Source organism: Nannobrachium achirus (genome assembly GCF_963921795.1).
Source record: "Nannobrachium achirus genome assembly, chromosome: 19".
Classification (NCBI taxonomy): domain Eukaryota; kingdom Metazoa; phylum Chordata; class Actinopteri; order Myctophiformes; family Myctophidae; genus Nannobrachium; species Nannobrachium achirus.
The window spans coordinates 31175172-31196634 of NC_137826.1; the positions used below are offsets into that span (position 1 = coordinate 31175172).

The window sequence follows — 21463 nt, forward strand, 5'->3', positions numbered from 1 at the left end:
CCCCTCATTTCTTCCCTCTACACCAAGTCCCTTCGCCAAAAACAGCTTATCTAATAGCTCACAACACGTCACATGGTGAGCTTATACAGATTGGCTATTTTTACCTAATGTTTGCCTATAATTACATTCGCAGAAAAGGGGCACTAGGGTTCCGGTGGTTAAATAATGGGTATCACACTGGGGGAGAGCCCTTCATAACAGTCGCCCTGAAAAACGACTTGCAGTCTATATCTTTTTTTGCACTGTTTTTTGTTTCTTTTTTGACAATATCTACTGCATAGTATACTGTATTCTATCCAAAGGTTTCCTGTGTAAATAGCCTAAGCCGAAAAGTTTACCAAGATCTCCTTTTAGTTGACCTTGTACCAGTGAACAGTACTGTCATGAAACTGTACCTTTTCCTATGCAAACTTCTAATAAAGTCTTCAATCAATCAATCAATCAAACAGCACAAGAAACAACAACATTTGTGAAAGACAAGTTCTGAAATGGCCTCAGTGGCTCCAGGTGAGCGGACAAGGTGAGCTAACAGCTCTTCCTGTTAGTTGACCTCAGAGGATGTGACTGCTTGAATGGTCAGCAGTGGTGCAAAGTAACTAAGTACATTTACTTATGTCCAATTTTGAGGAAATTGTACTTTACTCAAGCATTTCCAATGTCCAATACTTTTACTTCTACTCCATTACATATTGGATACAAATATTGTGCTTTTACTCCACTACAATTATTTGAAGACTATAACAAATAATGTATATCTATAAATTATTATATTATAAAACATGAATCACTTCAGAATCACTTTTATACATAGGCTATTTGAAAATAGCCGATCTACAAGCTCACAATGCATCGCATTGCATTGTAGATCTGCTATTTTAATTTAAAGACTTTTGGTACTTAGTATATTTGGTACTTGGTATATTTTAATGGCAATACTTTTGTACTTTAATTCAAGTGACATTTTGAACACTTTTACTTGTATTTTTGTATTTTGTATTTGAGGACTTTTTCCACCACTGGTCAGCAGCAGCACTGCCCCCACCTGCTGCTGATCATCATTCCCAGTAGACCTGGCATTCACTCGTACTGTACAAACATCACAGAGCCACCATTCATCCATGGATAATGTACTTCTGTTCCCTACCTTGTAATCTGTCTTTAAATGCTGTACTGTCTTTGGTGCCCGAATTCTCCCCAGTGGGATCTCACAGGACAGATTCAGCATCTAAGCTGTAATTTATAGTCCATCATACCATGCATTGGGTGCTAAGAATAGCCCATCTACAGGCTCACAACGCGCCACACCGCACCGCAGTGCGTTGTGTGCTTGTAGATCGGCTATTTAGGTGGGGGGGGGGCGTGCAAAGCCGTCTTCCGACCAATATAAATCGGGCTCAATGTGGACTATTCCAGGGGTTCCCAAACTTTTTTTGTCTCAGGGCACCCCATGAATATTTATTTAATCCGAGGCACCCCTACATTATAATTTTCACTCCCAGCACCTTATATTTATAGCATATCGTCGTTGTCGGGTGGAAACCTTGTATGTCCAAAACCATTTGTTTTGTATTTATCATCTATAAAATGTACTAAACTAGTGAAAACAGCAGATCTACAAGCACACAACGCCTCGCGATGCGAGGCGTTGTGTGCTTGTAGATCGGCTGTTTTCACTAGTTTAATGCAAGGTTTCTGCCCGACAGTGACGATATTTTAGTAATTATGTTGCGAGGAAAACGTTGAGATAATAGCCATTTTGGTTAGAACTGACTGAAAAATGTGTTTGTACTTTAAAATGATACTAAATATTTCTTCAAGTGTCCAAATAAATTCCAAATACTATCAAATGATTTCCCGGCACCCCTGGACTGCCGTCGCGGCACCCCAGGGTGCCCCGTCACCCACTTTGAAAACCCCTGGACTATTCTACCACACTTCAGCGAGAGAGGGACAAATCAAGTTTCCTCTTTCGTACTTAATAACCATATTCATGACACACTGATTAGGCTGTGACGAGCAGATCAATAGCATGAAGCCAAGGTTCAAGTGTGCCTGTGTGGGAGGGAGTGGAGCTGCCAGGCTCTGGCCTATTTTCAGGTTGGAACTACACCTGAAAACTGACAGGGCCGTTGATTGGAGGGCAAGAAAGAACCACGGCTGGAGAGAGAAGCAGGGACACCTTTGTAATGAGCACATGCCAGTTTAGGAGCACACGCACAGACATCCATGCACATCGCAGGCACACGCACGGACTCACACACACACACACACACACACACACACACACACGCACGCACGCACAGCAACTCTGTTTGATGATCAGGATGGATATTTCATAGGCTCAACATTTGTCAGCTTCACGCAAAAGGGGTATGGTGTCTACCGTAGCCTATGTGTGTAGTAGGCTGGTGGGGATGATGGAGTGTGTGTGTGTGTGTGTGTGTGTGTGCGCGCGTGCGCGCGTGCGTGCGTGCGTGCGTGCGTGCGTGCGTGCGTGCGTGCGTGCGTGCCTGCGTGCGTGCGTGTGCACGAGTGTGTGTGTTCACAAGGAGTATAATATGACCTAAGTCACAGCGCAGGCTGCAATTTCCCAGCCAGCCTTTGTTTGCACCCCAGAATGAAGCCTTATAGGATAATGAGTACTTTAAGATCGCTACTCCCACAACACCGACAACTCGCCTGTCACAACACTATGACATAGGCAGTGAGGAGGGAGAGAGAGGGGGGGGGGGGGGGGAGGACAGAGAGTAATAGAGGGGGGAGAGGGGAAAGAGAGGGAGAGGAGGAGTGGAATGGATCTGTCAGAACCATGCTTCTTCTCTTCAGGAGGGAAGTCAATTCATTCCATCTGCTGAGCATACAGAATTAATCACATGATCTCCTTCACTACCTGTCCCTCTTAATCAAGCGGCCTGTGTTTATAGAATCTATCTTTAGCCAAGTGTGTTCATCTGTTCCCATCTGAACCCATCTATCTCCTATATCACAGTCTCTCTCTCTCTCTCCCCCCCCCCCCCTCTGTGTCCTCCGACAAAAACAACATCAATGTTTTTCAGCTGAAAATATTCATACAACACGGGTGTTCGACAAGGTATAAATTAGCCTTTACAATCTCTCTCTCTTCCTCTCTCTCTCTCTCTCTCTCTCTCTCTCTCTCTCTCTCTCTCTCTCTGTCTCTAAGCAGAGAGGCAGACAGAGTAAAATATTAATTACTAAATCACTGCGCTCCCTCAGCTTTTATTCTTGCTGACTTGACAAGACGGGAAGAAACAGAGTCAATGTGCCTCACACGCGTGTGCGCACACCCACATATACACGCAAATATGCACATACAGTATATGCTACAGTCAAAATACGAATAAGGGAAATGTGGGAAATTCCTCACATTTCCCAGCAGTTCAGTATACTGTAGGTACATTTACACTGGGTCTGGGAAAACAAGGCCAAAAGAAGCGACTATTATAGGCCACTCTTTAAACCTGAATGGAAGTTCAAGCCCAAAATAAGCAACTAGACTTTAGAAACAAGCCCAGGGGTCATCGCCATGCTAGCTTGTTTTTTTGCCACAGACATACAAAATGAGTGGACAATTACATACATACATACATACATACTGTAATTACCAGAAACACAAAGAGCTAGCCCTGAATGACCATAACAGGTCTGTAACTCTGAGAGCCTGCAAATGGAACCAAATGGAACCTAACGAGTCCACTTGGTTCCATTTGTACACTCTCAGAGTTAAGGGGGTCCTTGAAATAAAACATTTGAGAACCACTAGCACTAGTTGGACTCATAATGTGCCATAGTGTCGAAGTGAAAAGGTGTCATAAATATTCTGAAGAAAACCTGGAGACTTGACATTCATTAATTGGGTCTTAATAACATTATAATGCTGTGCAAAAAAGAAGATAATTTCTTTCCACAGACAAGACCAAGTCTTTGCCACGGACACTTTTGTCTGTGTACGAACATATTGATGACCCCTGATCAAGCCCAAAAAAACGCAACCCGCAACTACCAATATATTGACAAGCAACTTTACAGAAAAACAAGCCCAAAGTCACTAATAATAAGCAGAGATGGCAACACTGGCCATTACCTGCTCACATGCACTCGGTCCAATTGCTGCATTCACACTATCGCTAACAAAGCAACTGGCTACAAGTCATTTTCAGTGGACAGACATGACACCATTAGAATTCCTGTTTAATCCAGTGGTCCTCAACCTTTTCAGACCGCGACCCCCCAAAATGATCATATTTTAACTGAGGACCCCCCACCCTGACGAGCACTAAGAGTTGAGGAATTACATTTGGTCTAACACAGTTCTGTTGTGAAAATAGCAGATCTACATGCTCACAAGTCACTTGTGAGCATGTAGATCGTAAATTTTCATAATTTCAGCCTAATATTTGACAATTTGGCCAATGTTTAATTTGTCATTTTAGAGGTATTAAAAAGTTCTTAAATTGTCACTTTAGAAATGTGCATATACCCTCTATACACTTAAACTTTATGTTGGTTTGTTTATTGCTGAGTGAGAAAAAAATGTTTCACACTAAGTTAATCATCTGGGGACCCCACAAAATAATTTGGGGACCCCCCTGGGGGTCCTGACCCACAGGTTGAGAACAACTGGTTTAATCTACCATGTTCCTAAACAAAGGGTAACTTCAGCAACTACTTCAACAGCGAACTAGTGAGAGTGTTGACAACTACGTTTGGTCGTTTTGTACCTTTTGTCGCAGCTTGTGTGAACGCAGCATATTATATGGTGGAGGCTTGAGTTTACGCAAGGTTTGAACACTCATAGAGTGCTGTGAACTTGTAGTTCTGCTATTTTCCTTGTATGACACTGCACACAAAATAACACCACCTGGAATGTGACATCGCCAAGTGGGGAGTTCTGTACACTAAAATCTAAACAAAACAATGACATCAGTTGACCAGCCTCATACACAGTCAAATATTATTCTTAGGATTTGGTAGAAGCATATTAGGGCTGGTGCATACACCAATATACTTATGCACAATACACTTTTTCCAAGCTTCTGCACCATAGGTCAGGAACAGGTTTGTGACTGGTAGATTGATGCTTCTGCCTTCTGCATAAGCAGTAAAGACTGGATACTTGAGTTCGATATTTGAGTTCGATACTTGAGAGTTCGATACTTTTTTTTACACCTTCAGAGTTAAATTAACACTCCAGATTTGCTGTGCATGCATGGAAAAGCTGGCTAGAGAGTGCGAGTAATAGTTTTTCTTTGCATATTAGTTTAATACTATTGGTGATCTCTTGACTAACTCCAAGTGCAACATGTAATCCCATGAAGATTTTGTCTTTAGCATCCAACAGACTCTGCTTTGCAACGGGACAAACCTGCCGCTTTGCCAATTGTCATAAGAAGGGGAGAAGGAAAACAATGGAGGTACAGGTATATATTTGTGAGGGGGGAAAAAAGTGAAAGAAAAAAGAAATGAAAGCAATACAGAGAATCTATGAATAGGATAATATATATATACACATATATACAGTATATGTGGGTCCGAACCTGTCTATGCACGCGTGTCTGTCTGTCTGTGTGTGTGTGTGTGTGTGTGTGTGTGTGTGTGTGTGTGTGTGTGTGTAGTAGCAGCCTCGTTTTCTCACATGCAAATGAAGGCGTCGGCACACAGATAACGAGGCCCATATTTCCAGCTCCTCAGCGGGGCCATTATTTATTGATGTTCTGCATCTTTTCCTCCCTCCCTCCCTCCCTCCCTCCCTTCTATTCTCCCGCTTTCTTCTTCTTCCTCTCCCTGTTGCTAGGGCCCCTCTCACTGTTGCTTGCCATCTCATTTTACTTTTTTAGTTTGGTCCATTCCACAATCGTTATTACGAAACAAAACACAACGCATCGTAAAACCATCAAGGTCAATTGAATGTCATATGCTCATTGTGGCATTCAACTAAAAATAAAACGCTGGCACTGGAAGCAGCAGCAACCAACACAATCCGTACAACATATACACTATATATACACTATACATACTATACATATATAGTATATAGTATATATCCCACAACCTTAATTAGAATTGCCCCGTGTGTGTGTGTGTGTTTCCATCTGTAACTCCACGTTCAGCAGTTGTTCAATTGTCTAAAAAACATAATACAAAAATCAATAACGCATGTACCTTGCCCAACATCAACTTTATCACCTTCAGATGTGTCTCTACTTCTCATAATCCCCAAATGTTTAAAATATTTTCCCAAATTTTGGCCTGTAGGCGGCTTTGTCCTGTGATGCGAATTACATCACAAATGGGTGTCAACAAGCAGCGCACTCCCAGTCCGGGGGCACTTCCAGAGAGAGCCACATCACAGTCTGTCTGCTTCACACCAAGGGGGACTAACAGGCACACACACAAAGGGGCCAGGCCCCCGCAGGGGGCTGTAGGCTAGTATATATATATATGTTACAGTATGTTTGGGTAACTCAGGACGGTAAGAGTAAGAGCGCTTGTTTTGTCGTTCACCACACACTAATCACCACCAGATGGCGACGACAGCCCATAGACAGCCATTCACTAGTGCAGGCGCTGACGTCACTCGTTTGCGACTCTCTTTCTTTATTTACTAGCCTAGCTGGGCGGTGTTTAGCTATTAGCTTAGCCATTAGCTTAGCCATTAGCTTACTATGAGCGTTTATCGTGGGCTTGCCCAGGCCTTACGGCCTGGGCATAAATATAACGATTGCATTCACCACGGCTTCGTGGTGAATGCTTTGCCCCCTGCGGCGCTCGGGGGCGAAGAGCAGGACCAAGGTCCGCTGGCCTTCGCGCCGCTTGCAATGTCGTGGACAATCGAGCGGCTCCGCCTGGAGGACGTTGTTGTGGCGACCGCTTGCTCCGCCCCGTGCGGCACCACGAGTGCTCCGTTTCTCGACCGTCCTGTTTCTCTAACAAACCGTGACATATACACACACACACACACACACACACACACACACACACACACACACACACACACACACACACACACACACACACACATACTTATATGTACATAAATATATACATACATTATATATTATTATATTATATATGCGAACCTTCCCCTTATCATTAATTGTCTTTGAGTATTCAGGAATCCACTCTTAACAGCCTGGGGTCATTTATTCCAATCTGGTGCCCCAGGAACAGAATAAATTAAATCAGGTATTCATATGAAACTATTCCTGTTGTCCTTCTAGCCATGCAGATCTGAGCCCTCCTTTCTCTAGGTCAGGGGTAGGCAACCTTAGACACGGGTGGCACTGGCACGGGGGAGACTGATCAATGGAACACTGGCAGTGTTTTTTTTTTAAATGTGGTCAATATGAAGTCACCTAATTTACAGCAGATGACATCCTGCACATCATTCTACATTCATTAAAACTCTGAACTTTAACTGGGGAGGGAGTCGGGAGATAGGTGGATTATCTATAATATAACAATGTCCTGACAATCAAAATGTGTCTGAATTTTTGATGGGGTGTCATTAAAATGTATGTTGACATGGCACACTGTCTATCTAGAAAATAAAAACATGGCACTTTTCAAAAAGTTTGTTGACCCCAGCTCTAGGTCAATATTTGTAACGGACATCTTTGAATGCTACAGAGAGTGTTCCTCATAAAAGTTCGGTAGCTGTCTTGCTGTTTGTCATGTTTGTCACGTCTTGCTGTTTGTCACTTCCAGTCACGAAAATATACTTTAAACAGTATTCTGAAATTTCCATTTCTGCTGTGCAGCAACTAATTTGATTTACATCTTTTCTGCACTTCCAATGTACAGACTGTTAAGCAGAAGCATTTCATATTTGTGTGAGACAACAATTCTGTCTCAAGAGATTACACTGGATGATAATTAGAAAGGGAGAAAATAACATCATGGTTTCCCTGTTGATCTCTGCTGTGCTGATGACGTCATGCCCAAATATGGAGGTGGATCTAGGATGATGAATCACTGAAAAACATTCACAGAAAAAAAAAACAAGACTAAAAATGTGTGGCTTCCATGCGGAGACATCATTAAGTTCCATGATGTCAATGTCAGTACAGTGATGTCAGTAATCTCAATATTTGGGCAAAGTTTCAGTCCAATCTGACTGACATTGACTTCCATTAGACGTTTTCATATTTAAAAAAAATAGCGATTATCTCGCACGCACGTTTTCATATTTAAAAAAAATAGTGATTATCTCGCACGCACGCACGCACGCACGCACGCACGCACGCACGCACGCACGCACACACACACACACACACACACACACACACACACACACACACACACACACACACACACACACACACACACACTTTTTGATTAAGTGAATGTTAAATGTTATAGAGTTACACTACGGCCTGTTGACCTATCAACTGCAGATCAATCTTCCCTCGAAACAGATGTACACCTGTTGTTTATGTTAGCCACAGTGAGCTCTTTCTCAGAGCTGATCACAAAAGAACTTTGCGAAATACAATAGTCATTCAGATTCATTCAGAATAACAATGTTGGATAACCTGTGGCATCGCATATCTTTGCTATCAACGTCTCGCTTGGTCAACAACAATTAAAATATTCTGATTACATATCTACTAAACTGGATGCCTCAGAGATTCATCAATCAATTGAGGCCCTAGAAAGTTTCATTGATTGACAATATCAAGCCGAGAGGAAAATGAAGCCGTCTCTGATTATGAGGTGTTTGGATAATATCCCTGACGGTTGATGCGATCAATAAATGAGAGACTTTGCAAGTTGAATATACTGGTCGGTCTACAGAAAGATCTCCGCAACCTGAGGCTAAGTTTGGAATTCAGCCAAGCTAAAATTGATGATTGGAAAGTACTGTGGCTACAATAGACCAGATTGGAATGTTTGTAAACAAACGTGGTATTTCCAAACAGAATGTCTATGGAGATTTACATAATATTAAATAAAGACAAGTGTCCGGAACATTAGCTACTGTACATGTCTAGTTTGTCAGCCAGCAGATGTTTAGAACAGAATTATATATGTTTAATAGTCAATAACAATATAGTAAGTGTCCTGTTCTTCTAGAAATAGAGTTAATAAATAATATTGCTCCAATGCAATGCTGCAGGAGTTATCTAGCCTGGCATAGCCAGCCTATATACTAATGCAGCTGTATGCAGTATATATCCCCTCCTTGTTTTAACATGGGTGATGTTCTAGCTGAGCTAGGCTAGGAGTTATCTTCCCCGGCTTGGTGTACACAGTATAGATCAATGTCGGAAATCTTTTTTCTGGGATTGCTGAGACAATGAAAAACTTGAGAAAAAACATACTGATTTCATGTGCAAATCATTTAAATGACTGCAGGAATCAGTACAGGACATTTCCTTGTCAAGGGTCCATAGGCTGGGAGAAAAGGAAATCACTTGGTTCAAGCATTTTAAACAAGGTGCTATGCAGACCTGAGGCAAGGGCAAACTTCTTAACTTAAGACTTAAGAGTTCAAACTTTTGAATGAATTATCAATTCCCAACAGAGATTAATGACACGCAGAGATTTCCCATCCTTTGGGAACATACAGTAGGATCAAAAATCATCAAGTTTCCTTAATTATGTTGTCATTATATTTTGATGCGCATGTTGTAAATGTTGTAGATTCAGAGATTACTCCCTAATCTCTAGTCTTGCGTGGTCAAACTTTCAGAAATCTCCACCTACTGATAAGAGTTCTGTGTGGACTAGAGGTGGGTGGTAACAATTTGGAGATTTAAAAAACCCTGCATTGCAGAACCAATATGAAGGACAGAGGGAAGTCCTTCCTAATAAGGGTGTTACTGTTTTAGCTTGCAGGTAAAAGGCAATATGAGAGGCACTCGGGTGGCGCAGTGGTAACTTCCCTGCCCACCAGAACGGAGGTTGTGGGTTCGAATCCACCGTGGTGCACCCGGCTTTGTCGAGCGTCTATACGAACACAATTGGCCCGGGCGGGGAGTCTGCACGTACTCCTACGGGCTGTCAGCAGGGAGTGTTGGGTAGGGAGAGTAAAACAAGTAGGCTTCTCTGACAAGTACAACGGGTACAATGGGTATTACATAATTGGAGGGGTATTCATTCCCAATGGGCATCGGCCTAGTAGGTAGAAACAATATTGTAGAACAGGCTCACAACATGTCACACATTAGCCTATGTTGTGTTGTGTGCTTGTAGATTGGATACTTCCTGCAAGCAACTGCACCATACATTGTATTATAGAACATTATGCACGCAATTGACACAGTGGATGGCTCTCTGCTTTCTGTATTGTGCCTTACCAGATGCTCATTACATTTTATGTGTCTCCCCTTTTACACGTTGCATGTCCCAGAGTTGGAATGCTTTCAAGTGAGATGCAGCCACACAGTTTAGACCGTTTTAGCTTTAGGTATTTTTTTTTTACTGTTTAAGCTAACAAGCTAACGTAGCCTACATTCTGTTGTCAGAGCAAGTTAATGTTGTTTACTAGTTACACATGCGGTGTGGTGATGCTTCTGTTTCCTGTAATGTGTGTTTTGGAGCACCGAGGGGAAAATAGACAGCTCGGGTATTTAAGCGGCCAACAATGAAGCACCAAAATCTGTGTTGTGATTCAGTCCGGTAGAAAACAGACCTGCCGAAGCTGGTGAATGCTAACCTTGTGAAATGCTAACCTGCCGATGCTGGTGAATGCTAACCTGGTTTCGGAATGGGGATGTTTCGGAATGGAAACCCGCCCCCCCACCTACAGTTTAGGACCTGATGCCATTCTGGCATAGTTTCTGTACCCAAGCCTACACCTGACCACTTATGGCTAGATATTCATACACAAGTGATGACCCCTACTCATGATTTGTATACATTTTTACATAATTATTAATCAAAACGTTAAAGATTTGGACTTGACTTGAGCCTTGACTTGGGACTGTCCTGTCTCGACTTGGGAGCTGACTCGATCTTTGAGATAGATTTGAGATATGCTTGTGTAGCCTGTATGACTTTACTACAACTTAAAGAATGATATTATCAATTGGCATAACCATATAATCCTATTATAGTTATGCTGGGGTTTTGGGCTAATTATCAGAAGTGCTAGGTTCGACTAGGGAGCCAGTAATTGCTTACACCAGAAAGAACACCACTGCAAAGGTTTGTACTCTTTGGAAGATATGAAATGCACCACTTCCTTTTAATGAATAAATGTAAAGTGTAATATGAAATAGAAAAAATAAACATACAAATACTTTAACCTTTCAAATACAAAAAATGTGTTATGGTCCCCCCAAAAACAAAACAAAATAAAACATATCTTCTTGTAATTCTCTCTCATCATCATTTCACATCAACTAGGGAATTACTATTAAATCAATAAACATCAGCTTACTATACAATTCCATTCATCAAAACAATAAAATAAATAATCAAATTCAAATAATCTGAATCGGTACAAAACAATTCTTTCCACAAAAATAAAATAAATCTCTTTTCACAGAAATGGCATAACACTGCTACACCAGTATCAAAACATGTTGCTATGTGGCCTGTACAATGCAATGGCAGCCTCCATTAGTGGGTGCAGGGCAGGTTGCCTGTACAGTCACATGCTGTAAAAAATAACTACACAAAAGTGCATTTCAGTATTCATAAAACACAGGAAGAGTGTGTACACTACTTCCAATAAACATTCAACTTGTAGTTGTAACTGCTGTGCACAGATACATCTAACATCAACCCTAGCCTCGCATAGCCAGGCTTTACTCATCTGCGAAGAGAAACGCCTGGTGACAATATAAGGCAGAAAGCTTCCAACTTCCGCCGTGTGAGCTTCCCCGGTTTTCCCTTAATGTAACTTCCGTTAAACGCAGCACTTCCGCTAGAAATCTTGGAACCAACCGGAAGGCATATTGTCTACAGGGTGCATCAACCCAGTTCATTCATTCATCAGGTCCCCCTCAGCTAGCATGCTAATTGTTTGTAGCATCAGCCAATGAATAATCCTCACCATGCTGGTTATCTCTTTTCTCATCAAACACAACGATGGGACCCACTGGCTGGAACCATTATGAATTGCTTCTGCCTAAAACAGTAGCTGGACTGCTTTTTAGCTGGACTTTGTCACTTTTAAAAGTTTAAAACCAGGTAATGGTTTGTGCAGGGGAGGCCTTAGCTATGTTTCACCAGTTTCAATTGAAACGGGCCTCAGCCACCAGGGGGCCTCCAAGAGCTAGCCAGCAAGCCTTGTTCAACTTGCAACACACGTATAACACTTTTTAATAATCATATAACCTTGTTAATATAACGCCATTTAGGTCAATGCTATAACATTATGTAGTGATATAATAATAATATATAAATAGCAGGCAGTCATTGACTATAAGTCAACTTCTGTGTGCGATTGTTACGTGGCTACTGTGGCCTGGGTGTGCTGGTGGTGGCGTGGGGGGGCCTCATCAATAGCTCTTGAAACGGGCCTCCAGATTACTAAGGCCGCCCCTGGGTTTGTGGCTGCTCTCTCTCTCATGTGTGGCTTCAAAAGGAAGTGTCATGCTGCTGCCCATAGCACTATGCTGCCCTCAACAGGAAGTGTCATGTTACAAAATAAAAGTACTCAGCTTCAGAATAAAGTAACTTAGTCGATGTAAAGTAGTTTTCACACTGTGCTTAATCACAAATATTTAACCCCTTGTATCCTGTTGATGGTGTTAAATATATTTCTGTAATAGAATGAATATGTTGGCACATATTTTCTTTAGGATTCATTTTCAGGTTTTATCATGTACACAGCTAATCACTGGGTTACACTTGGGACTTGCAAAACAATGGCTGTGTTCCACACACACACGCACGCACGCGCGTGCACGCACACACACACACACACACACACACACACACACACACACACACACACACACACACACACACACACACACACACACACACACACACACATACACATCAAAGTAGAGCAAACCATGGGCTTTTGACAAGTAATTGTCAAATAATGTCAACATAAGTCTATATATCGAGATCATTACACCAGACTGTAAGATCCAAAAAGTCAGAGGTGGTATTCAGATTTCAACTTTAAGATGACACTTTCCATACCATGCCAATGTGCCTCTCGCGTTCAACAGCAAGCTGGAGGGGAGAATTTGAAAGAGAAGTGAGGAGAGAGGGGGAGGAAGAATGGATCAAAGACCAGTGACTGTCACGGAGAGATGAAGAATAAAGGAAGTGAGCATATTCGGGAGACATTCTCCGCAGTGCTACAATATGCCTTGTGCTCACAAATGCAGCCATGTGAGGAAGGCACACGCACGCACGCACGCACGCACGCACGCACGCACACACACACACACACACACACACACACACACACACACACACACACACACACACACACAGTTTAAAATAGGACAAGAAAGGCGTTTCCATGCTGTGAAAACATGATCAACACTAGGGAAACCGAGCACCATGGTTGGAGATCCAACCCAGCTGCACAGGAAGCGTTGAGCTGCTGCAACATGTTGATTGGCCCAAAGGTCAGACACACCAGGCTGCCAGAAACCATAAGGATGGACGGGGATAAGCCCGGGATGTTGAAAATGAAACAGGAGAGGAGACTAGATACAGTGACCAGACGTCCCGGTTTGACCGGGATTATCCCGGTTTCAAGCTGTGTGTCGACAAATATCTCTAAAACACTCAAATATCCTGGTTCCACTGCCAAACTGTCACGGCTTTCACCACAGTTCAAACTAGAAATGCACTCTGTCGAGGTGCCAACTTGTGCCACTTGTGCACAAGCAGAGGTGTGCCATGAGGTGTGCCATCAGTTGCCAGTGACATCACCACTGGCATCACCATCATTGCCTGTTAAAGATGACGTTTCCAGAGATGCTGGTCCCTGATTGGGCTACGGTCTTAAACAAGAGAGGACACCGAGATACAGTACATAGCCAGCCGATCACAGTACTTGCGTAAGTAACTACAACTGCTGCACTCTGGCAAGGTGCCAACTTGCGTCTTGTGCACACGTAGGCTATGTATGGCCAACTTGTGCATACGCGCATACGTACATACGTACATACGTACATACGTACATACGTACATACATACATACTCAGCCGAACACAGTATACTTGTGCGCTTTGCTGGCGCAAGTAATAACACTTTTTAGCTCTTACATGTTAATCATATTCTGTTCTGTTGAAAGGAACTTAAATAATTTGATTGAAAGGGCAATTAAAATAAATAGATAAATGTCAAAGAAATTGTAAAAAGAAACGGAAATAGCAGATCAACAAGCTCTGTAGATGTGTGTGTATCTGTAGCTATCTATCTTGTACCTGCTGTTTTTAAATCAGATTTAAGTGATTAACGGGCCCAGCTTGGGTTTTTGTAAATATGGCCACCATAACCAGATAAAGGATGAAGAATAGGGAGAGGGTTAATGGAGGGAGTCCCCTTACTTTCAACTGGTTATGCAAAAAAGGGGGTGTTTCATCTGCACAGTAAAATTCTCAGTGTTCATTTAACTCTGAGAGTGTGAAAATGGACCCCAAAACGCAGCAGAAACCGTCACGTACGTAGCGACATTGAAATCTCAAGTAGAAGCAGGTGTCAGGCAATTAAGCATGTACACTTTTCTTCTTTTGTTCGGCCGCACACTTACTTAACGTTTATGAATGGCGCCCTCTTAACTCCTTTTCGATTCACATTCAAAGCAGGTTTTATTGGCGCAACTGAACACAAGTAGTCCTGCGCCCGGAGAGGAGCCCACCCCTGCTCCGTCTCCTCCACTCAGGGGTGTCACACCAAATTCTGGGCCCTGGGTACAAGGATTCACTGCGGGCCCCCGCACATTAACTATTGAAAAATAGCAGATATACAAGCTCGCTGCGAGCTTGTAGATCAGCTATTTTTGAAAAATCGTGAAAATGTGTGTGCAAGTCTTTGAATATTTCAAATCCTTCTAAGGTTTTTTGAAAAACCTATGTTTCTATGTCCAGTGTTGCTCAAACTTTTTCATGTGAAGGACCCCCAAAATGATATGTATTTGGCCACGGACCCCCCATCTCAAAATATTTAGTTCCAGGGACCCACCCCATGCAGGAGCAAAATTTGAGTTACAAATGTTTGCTTAAAAATACATAGATTCAAAGATTTGCACACATTTTCACGACTAAAGTAAAAGTATAAAGCTAAAGTATAAATTAGGGCCCCTCCACCTTGGGCCCTAGTAACTCAGTCCCACTTCCCCACCCCCTTGTGACGCCCCTGCCTCCACAAAAGACACTTTGTTAACGCCACGTCCAAACAGTTCAGGCAGAGAGCACAAGTCACACTGCCAGTTACATGTACAACATCTCATCCATTCTGTTCACTCTCTTTCTCCCGTGTCCCCATTTGTACAAATGAAAGTCAAGGGGAGTGAGGAGGAGGAGGGATGGACGAGAGAGAATGGAAAAGTAGCTCTGTCATATTTTCATTAAAAAGCCACGCTTCACCGTCTCAATTCCAACCGCGATTCCGTTTTCCTAACCAATTCTGACCCCTTACCTCGTCCCTCAATCACGCCCAACCGCCCACCCCCACACACACACACACACTTACACACAACCACATCTCCACTGTATGCTGTCCATGCCATGCATGCCATCCACACTCTCCCCCTTGCATTCCTCCCCTCAGACACACACAATAAGGAGCAAGTGAAATGGCATTGTATTGTACAAGTGGTCGACACAAAAGAGAGAGGACAGGAAGGTGGAAGGATAGACAGACAGACAGACAGACAGACAGACAGACAGACAGACAGACAGACAGACAGACAGACAGACAGACAGAGGCATAGACAGACAGAGAGAGACAGAGTCCATCTTCCTCCACTGCATTGGGACCGTATCTCTTCCGCCCCACTAGCTGCTCTGTCCCAATTTGCCCAGTGTGACTTTAGACAGTAAACACTGGGGGAGGGGACAGTGAGAGGGGAGGGGAGGACACGGGCCCCCCAGCCAGCCCTCACTGAGAGGCTGAATGGACAGGGGGGGGGGGGGGGGTTTTGCAGAAATGAAATAGCAGAAAAATAATAATTATAAAAAAATCACACCCGTGTGAACTGAGCGGTGGTCGGTGTGTGTGTGTGTGTGTGTGTGTGTGTGTGTGTGTGTGTGTGTGTGTGTGTGTGTGTGTGTGTGTCTGGCCTGAACAACAGTGCCCCTCCCTTAACATGTGTGGTCAGAAAAGGTACTGCAGGCTCTGCAGGCTACATACAGACACGGACACACACACGCACGCATACACACACGGCCACGTATAGGAGACGGTGTAACCACCGCTCAAAAAGTCGATAGTCGTAGCTGGGTCGAAAGCCATGTTCCCAAGCAGAACCAGAGTGAGAACACTGCGTAAGAGCTAAATGGACCGCGTCTTGAGAGCGAGGGGGCCGAGGAGATTAAGCATCACTGGAAACATCAGAGGGGAAGGAAGCTCGGGACAGAGAAAGAAAGAGAGAAAATGTGTGGAGAGATGTAGAAATAGGACTCCATTATTCATGATGTGTGCTTCATGTGCCTGGTGACATCTGGGACAGCAGTGATAATGAGAGTCCCAGGAGAGGTGTGTGTGTGTGTATGTGGGGGGGGGGCACACACGCACAGACACACACGCCCTGTATTGTACGCGTGCAACCAACGTGCCGCTTGTGGTCAAAAAAATCACCATAATACCTTTCAAAGGCGGTGATAGATTCCTGCCATTTGAAATGTTGACTACACGCGTGACAACAAAATCATCGATGTTGGTTTAACTCTGTCCATTGTTACACTCTCAGAATGATGTCAACACACGACCGTATCGTATCCTCACAACGTATCAAGTAACACAGCCGTTCCCAGAGTCCAGTCAGTCAGTGCAAACGCCCGGTGGCAGGACATTTGCCCCTTCCACGTGGTTTTGATTTACCGACAGCATCAGAAAGAGATAGTGTGTGTGTGTGTGTGTGTGTGTGTGTGTGTGTGTGTGTGTGTGTGTGTGTGTGTGTGTGTGTGTGTGTGTGTGTGTGTGTGTGTGTGTGTTACGTATACAGTACGTGTGCGTTTGTGGTGTGTCCTGGCTTAGCCCCCATGGCCTGGGGCAGTGAGCTGCATTAGTGGCACTGAGTGAGCCGACTGGTCCGTCCCTATTAGAGTGTTGGTGGCATAGGAGTGTCATTGCCCCCAACGTAGACAGACTGAGCATAACACACACACACACACACACACACACACACACACACACACACACACACACACACACACACACACACACACACACACACACACACACACACACACACACACACACACACACACACACACAATGCAGGCCCTGTCCAAGGCAGGAGGGCAGGACTGATGATAAAATGCCCCATGACCTCTCATGCTGTTCCACATCAGGCAGAATGAGGGTAGTTTGTCATCATCATCATCATCATCATCATCAGTATCAGCATCCTCCTAATCCTCCTCCTCCTCATTCTCCTCTTCAACATCCTCCTCATCATCCTCTTCATCGTTTCACCACGTTTGTGCGACACTCTTGTATGATGGAGTATGCCGGGCATTCATTTATGAAAAAAAATCACACCTTTTAAGCGGTGCTCACTTCGCATGGTATCAAACACGACACACGTGCATATCTCCTTGTATGGGCCGTTCTGTGCGTGACATCAGCTGTGGCGATGCCGGTCTCTGCGTACTTTGTGACATTAGCCTCGTGTAGTCTCTTACTGCATACAGTGCTCATACGGACAAAGGGAGATATAGGGACCTACACACAAAGCCAGGCATACCTGCAGGAGCTAGCACCGCTCAAAAACAAGTTGAAATATGGAGATACAACAGAGGCGTCAATTGGGTATGGCAAGCTATGGCAGCTGCCATACCTTGGCTACAGGGGGAAATAATAAAATGCACTTTTCATCGTGCCTGTTGCTAAGGTATGGCAACATGACTGATGTCTTGCACGCGCGCGAGGGCGCGCATGCAAGACACCAGTCATGTTGCCATACCTTAGCTTTTTCTGAACTGACGCCACTGAAATACAAGGTTGTGTGTGTAAATTACCAGATACAGCAGGCGGGACCTAGACCGGATCTGAGTGCTGAACAGTAAATAGAAACCAGGCTTTACGTTTCCACATGTACTGTGGGAAGCCTGGTGACAAGAGGTTAAGCCAGCCTTAACCCTGGTGCTAATGCTACATTCTGGCTTGTATATCCTGTGTTATAACGTCGATATTTCACTTTCATAAGTTGAGAGTGCTATAAAGATTTTGTATTGTGTTACTTGCTGTACTAGTTAATGGCCACCAGCCACCAGCCAACCGTATGTGGCACTAGCGGAAATAAATAGACTCTTTTACAATATGAACGAAATTATCAATTATGAATATTTTAAAGCTATCCTGCGTAACATTTTTAATTATACAAAAGTAATTTTTATATACTCTTTCACTGGTACCACCAAAACTTCTCTAAACACAATTTTTATTCGCAAGTGTTGGTGGCACAACACTCAAATTGACGTAGGCGCCGGAAATGTATTTATATTATGATATTAAAATTGACTTAAGGGAGGACCGGCCAACAGACCTCTGACATCGCGCTCATGTCCCCATGACTCAGCCATAAAAACCATATAATGAGTTCCCAATGCAGCTACGCCCAAATATGGAGTGTATTGTCTAACCTCTGTGTGTTGTCATGGCATCAGCAAACAAATCACTCAGCTCTGGATGTGAGGGCCAGGCCGTACAGCGTTTAGTTTATAAGCCTCTAGTTTATTAAACTAGAGGCTTAAACAGGCTTTGGCCTTTTACAGGGGCCAGTTCCGAATTGCAGGCCACCTGAAGGTGCTCTTTTCAAACGTTATTGACATTTTTTTAAATAGCTAACGCTAGGCATGTCACTATGACTCAGACAGAACCATAAACAAACCTGAAATGCCTATAGGCATATTATGCAGATCCGGTTGTCCGGAGCCACAGATCTGACCGCTATGCAAATAATGGTCATGCGCATATATCGGACTGACTGACTTCAAACTCACACGTCGCCAAGGACTCGAGAGTGCAATGACCGCGGCAGAGTTGTTCTGATACGCAGTTGTCCACAACCGCACATATGTGGGCATGCCAATATACTACATGGTATGGGCATAAACTAATGACACCAGGGATCTCCATATATGGGCATAAAAGTGACACACACAGACGGGTACTCTGACAACGTCCCTGACAGGCCGACACTATGACTCAGATATATGGGTCGGATCGGTGGTGCGACGTAGGTGTGAGGGCCGCGTACCGGCCCGAACTCTAGTTGCACAATATCCTCAGGAGCTAGGAACCTGTAGCGTTCCTTTTTTAGCGGTAGTTGCATATCGACAAATGCTGTAATGACAAAATAGGTACAAGGTTCAAAACAGAACACTAACATGACCTTAACTTCCTACTGACCTACACAGTTAAATCCAGTCAATTAAATGAATGTACAGTAGTAACATTCATTTCAATTAAGACATCTCAGTCAGTCAGTAAGAATAGATATATTTCTTCCGCCATGTGTCCATTCACAGAAGCTTAATGGCTGGTTGAACACTCTAATCCTCTAGTCTTCAATGTTTTCAGGCCAAGGACCCCTTAGCTGAGAGAGAGATGAAGCAGGGAAACCCACTGGAGCCTATACATTGTATACAATTGTGTTGCAAATTAAAAATGTTCATAGATTTCTTAGACAGCGTAGACTTGTTTGACAGCACTGTCATCAGTGTATGTTGGATTAATGTGTATCTTCGTACATTTAACCACTTGAACTGTCAATACTTCTACTTCTATTGCTATTCAACTCTACACCAAATCTCTTTGACAGAAATAGCCTATGTACAAGTTCAAGCTTATAGAGCTGTCATTTTTGGCTAATGTGCTACTCAGAATAGGGATGCTAGGGTTCAAGTGGTTAATGTAAAAAACATGATCACATCACAGAAAGATTTGGCGGCCCCCCTGTAGTAACTCTGAGGACCCCCTAAGGGTCCCGGACCCCCTGTTGAAGACCCCTGCTCTAATCTGATTGGTTCGGTTTTCAGGGGTACGCTGCTCTGATTGGTCGGCAAAGTCGGCCCTAAGAAATTGTTCCCAAGGCCCGGTAACATGCATTGCAACATCCTAACGCCAGGGTTGCCAACATTGGACAGTCAGAATTCAAGAGATCTTTTTGTGGTAGTTTTGGGGGGCGGCATGGAACTCCCCAACACGTTTTGTACATAATAGATGTAATTTCCTGTGTTCTGGTGAATTTTGGGAGTTTGATACCAAATCCAGGAGAAATGCCACGGAAATCTCCCAAACCAGGAGAAATTCAGGAGAAATGACAATTCAGGAGCATGGTAGGAGATGGGGTCAAAATTCAGGAGACTCCTGCCCCGAGTGTTGGCATTGGCAACCCTAACCCTGGGAGCGAAAGAGTTCTCAAATTCTGCCCGAACCCGACCCGACATTTAGGGTAGGGTAGGGCCTAAAATGTATGCTAATAAGTCGGGCTGGGTAGGGCTTCGGGCTCAATGAAAAAAGAAAATATATTTTTTAATTATTTTATTACTATTACTCTGTGATAGAGTAATGAGAACCCGACCATACCCAAAACCGACCTGACATTTAGGGTATGGTAGGGCCTAAAATGTATGCTAACTAGTCGGGCCGGGTAGGGCCTCGGGCCGTCCCAGTTAGGGCCGGGCCTTAATTTTCAGGCCCGTTGAGAACTCTACGAAAGATGCAGCGGATTTGTCGTTCAAGGCTCTCCACAACAGCTTCCTCCAGCAGGCCAGCTGTAAAAACAACATCACACAGTATTAACCCTGAAGCTCTGTCTCCCACTCTCTCTCTCTCTCTCTCTCTCTCTCTCTCTCTCCCTCTCCCTCTCTCTCCCTCTCCCTCTCCCTCTCTCTCTTTCTCAGTCTCTCTCTCTCTCTCTCTCTCTCTCTCTCTCACCTCTCCCTGCCTCACCGCCCACTCCAATCAATCAGAGGTCTGCCATGTTGATATGGCCTTTATGTGTGTTTGAACAGCTAATAGACAGACAGATCAATAGGTCTGATTGAGAGGTCATGTAGGAACATGGCACTTGGATGACCACCAGGGATCTGCTTTGAACCCTGGTCATGTCTTCTTTTGTCCCCGGACAAATGGTTACAAACCCTGGGTTGTGTTTGAGACCAGATAAGCCTGTTAAATAAACCCATGATAAGAAAGGCGTCCCGCAGCGTGACGCATTATTTGTATTGTTACATCTTGCATATCGTCGTTGTCGGGTGAAAACCTTGTAAGTACAAAGCCGTTCGTTTTGCATTTATCATTTTAAAAATGATTTAAACTAGTGAAAACAGCCGATCTACAAGCACAC

General features: G+C 43.7%; 1 protein-coding gene across 1 annotated transcript in view; it reads right to left on the reverse strand.

The window, feature by feature from the left end:
• The window catches only part of LOC308304758 (cell adhesion molecule DSCAML1-like), a gene marked incomplete at both ends in the record, with an annotated part of 123259 nt that overhangs the window by 46870 nt on the left and 54926 nt on the right, over nt 1–21463 (reverse strand).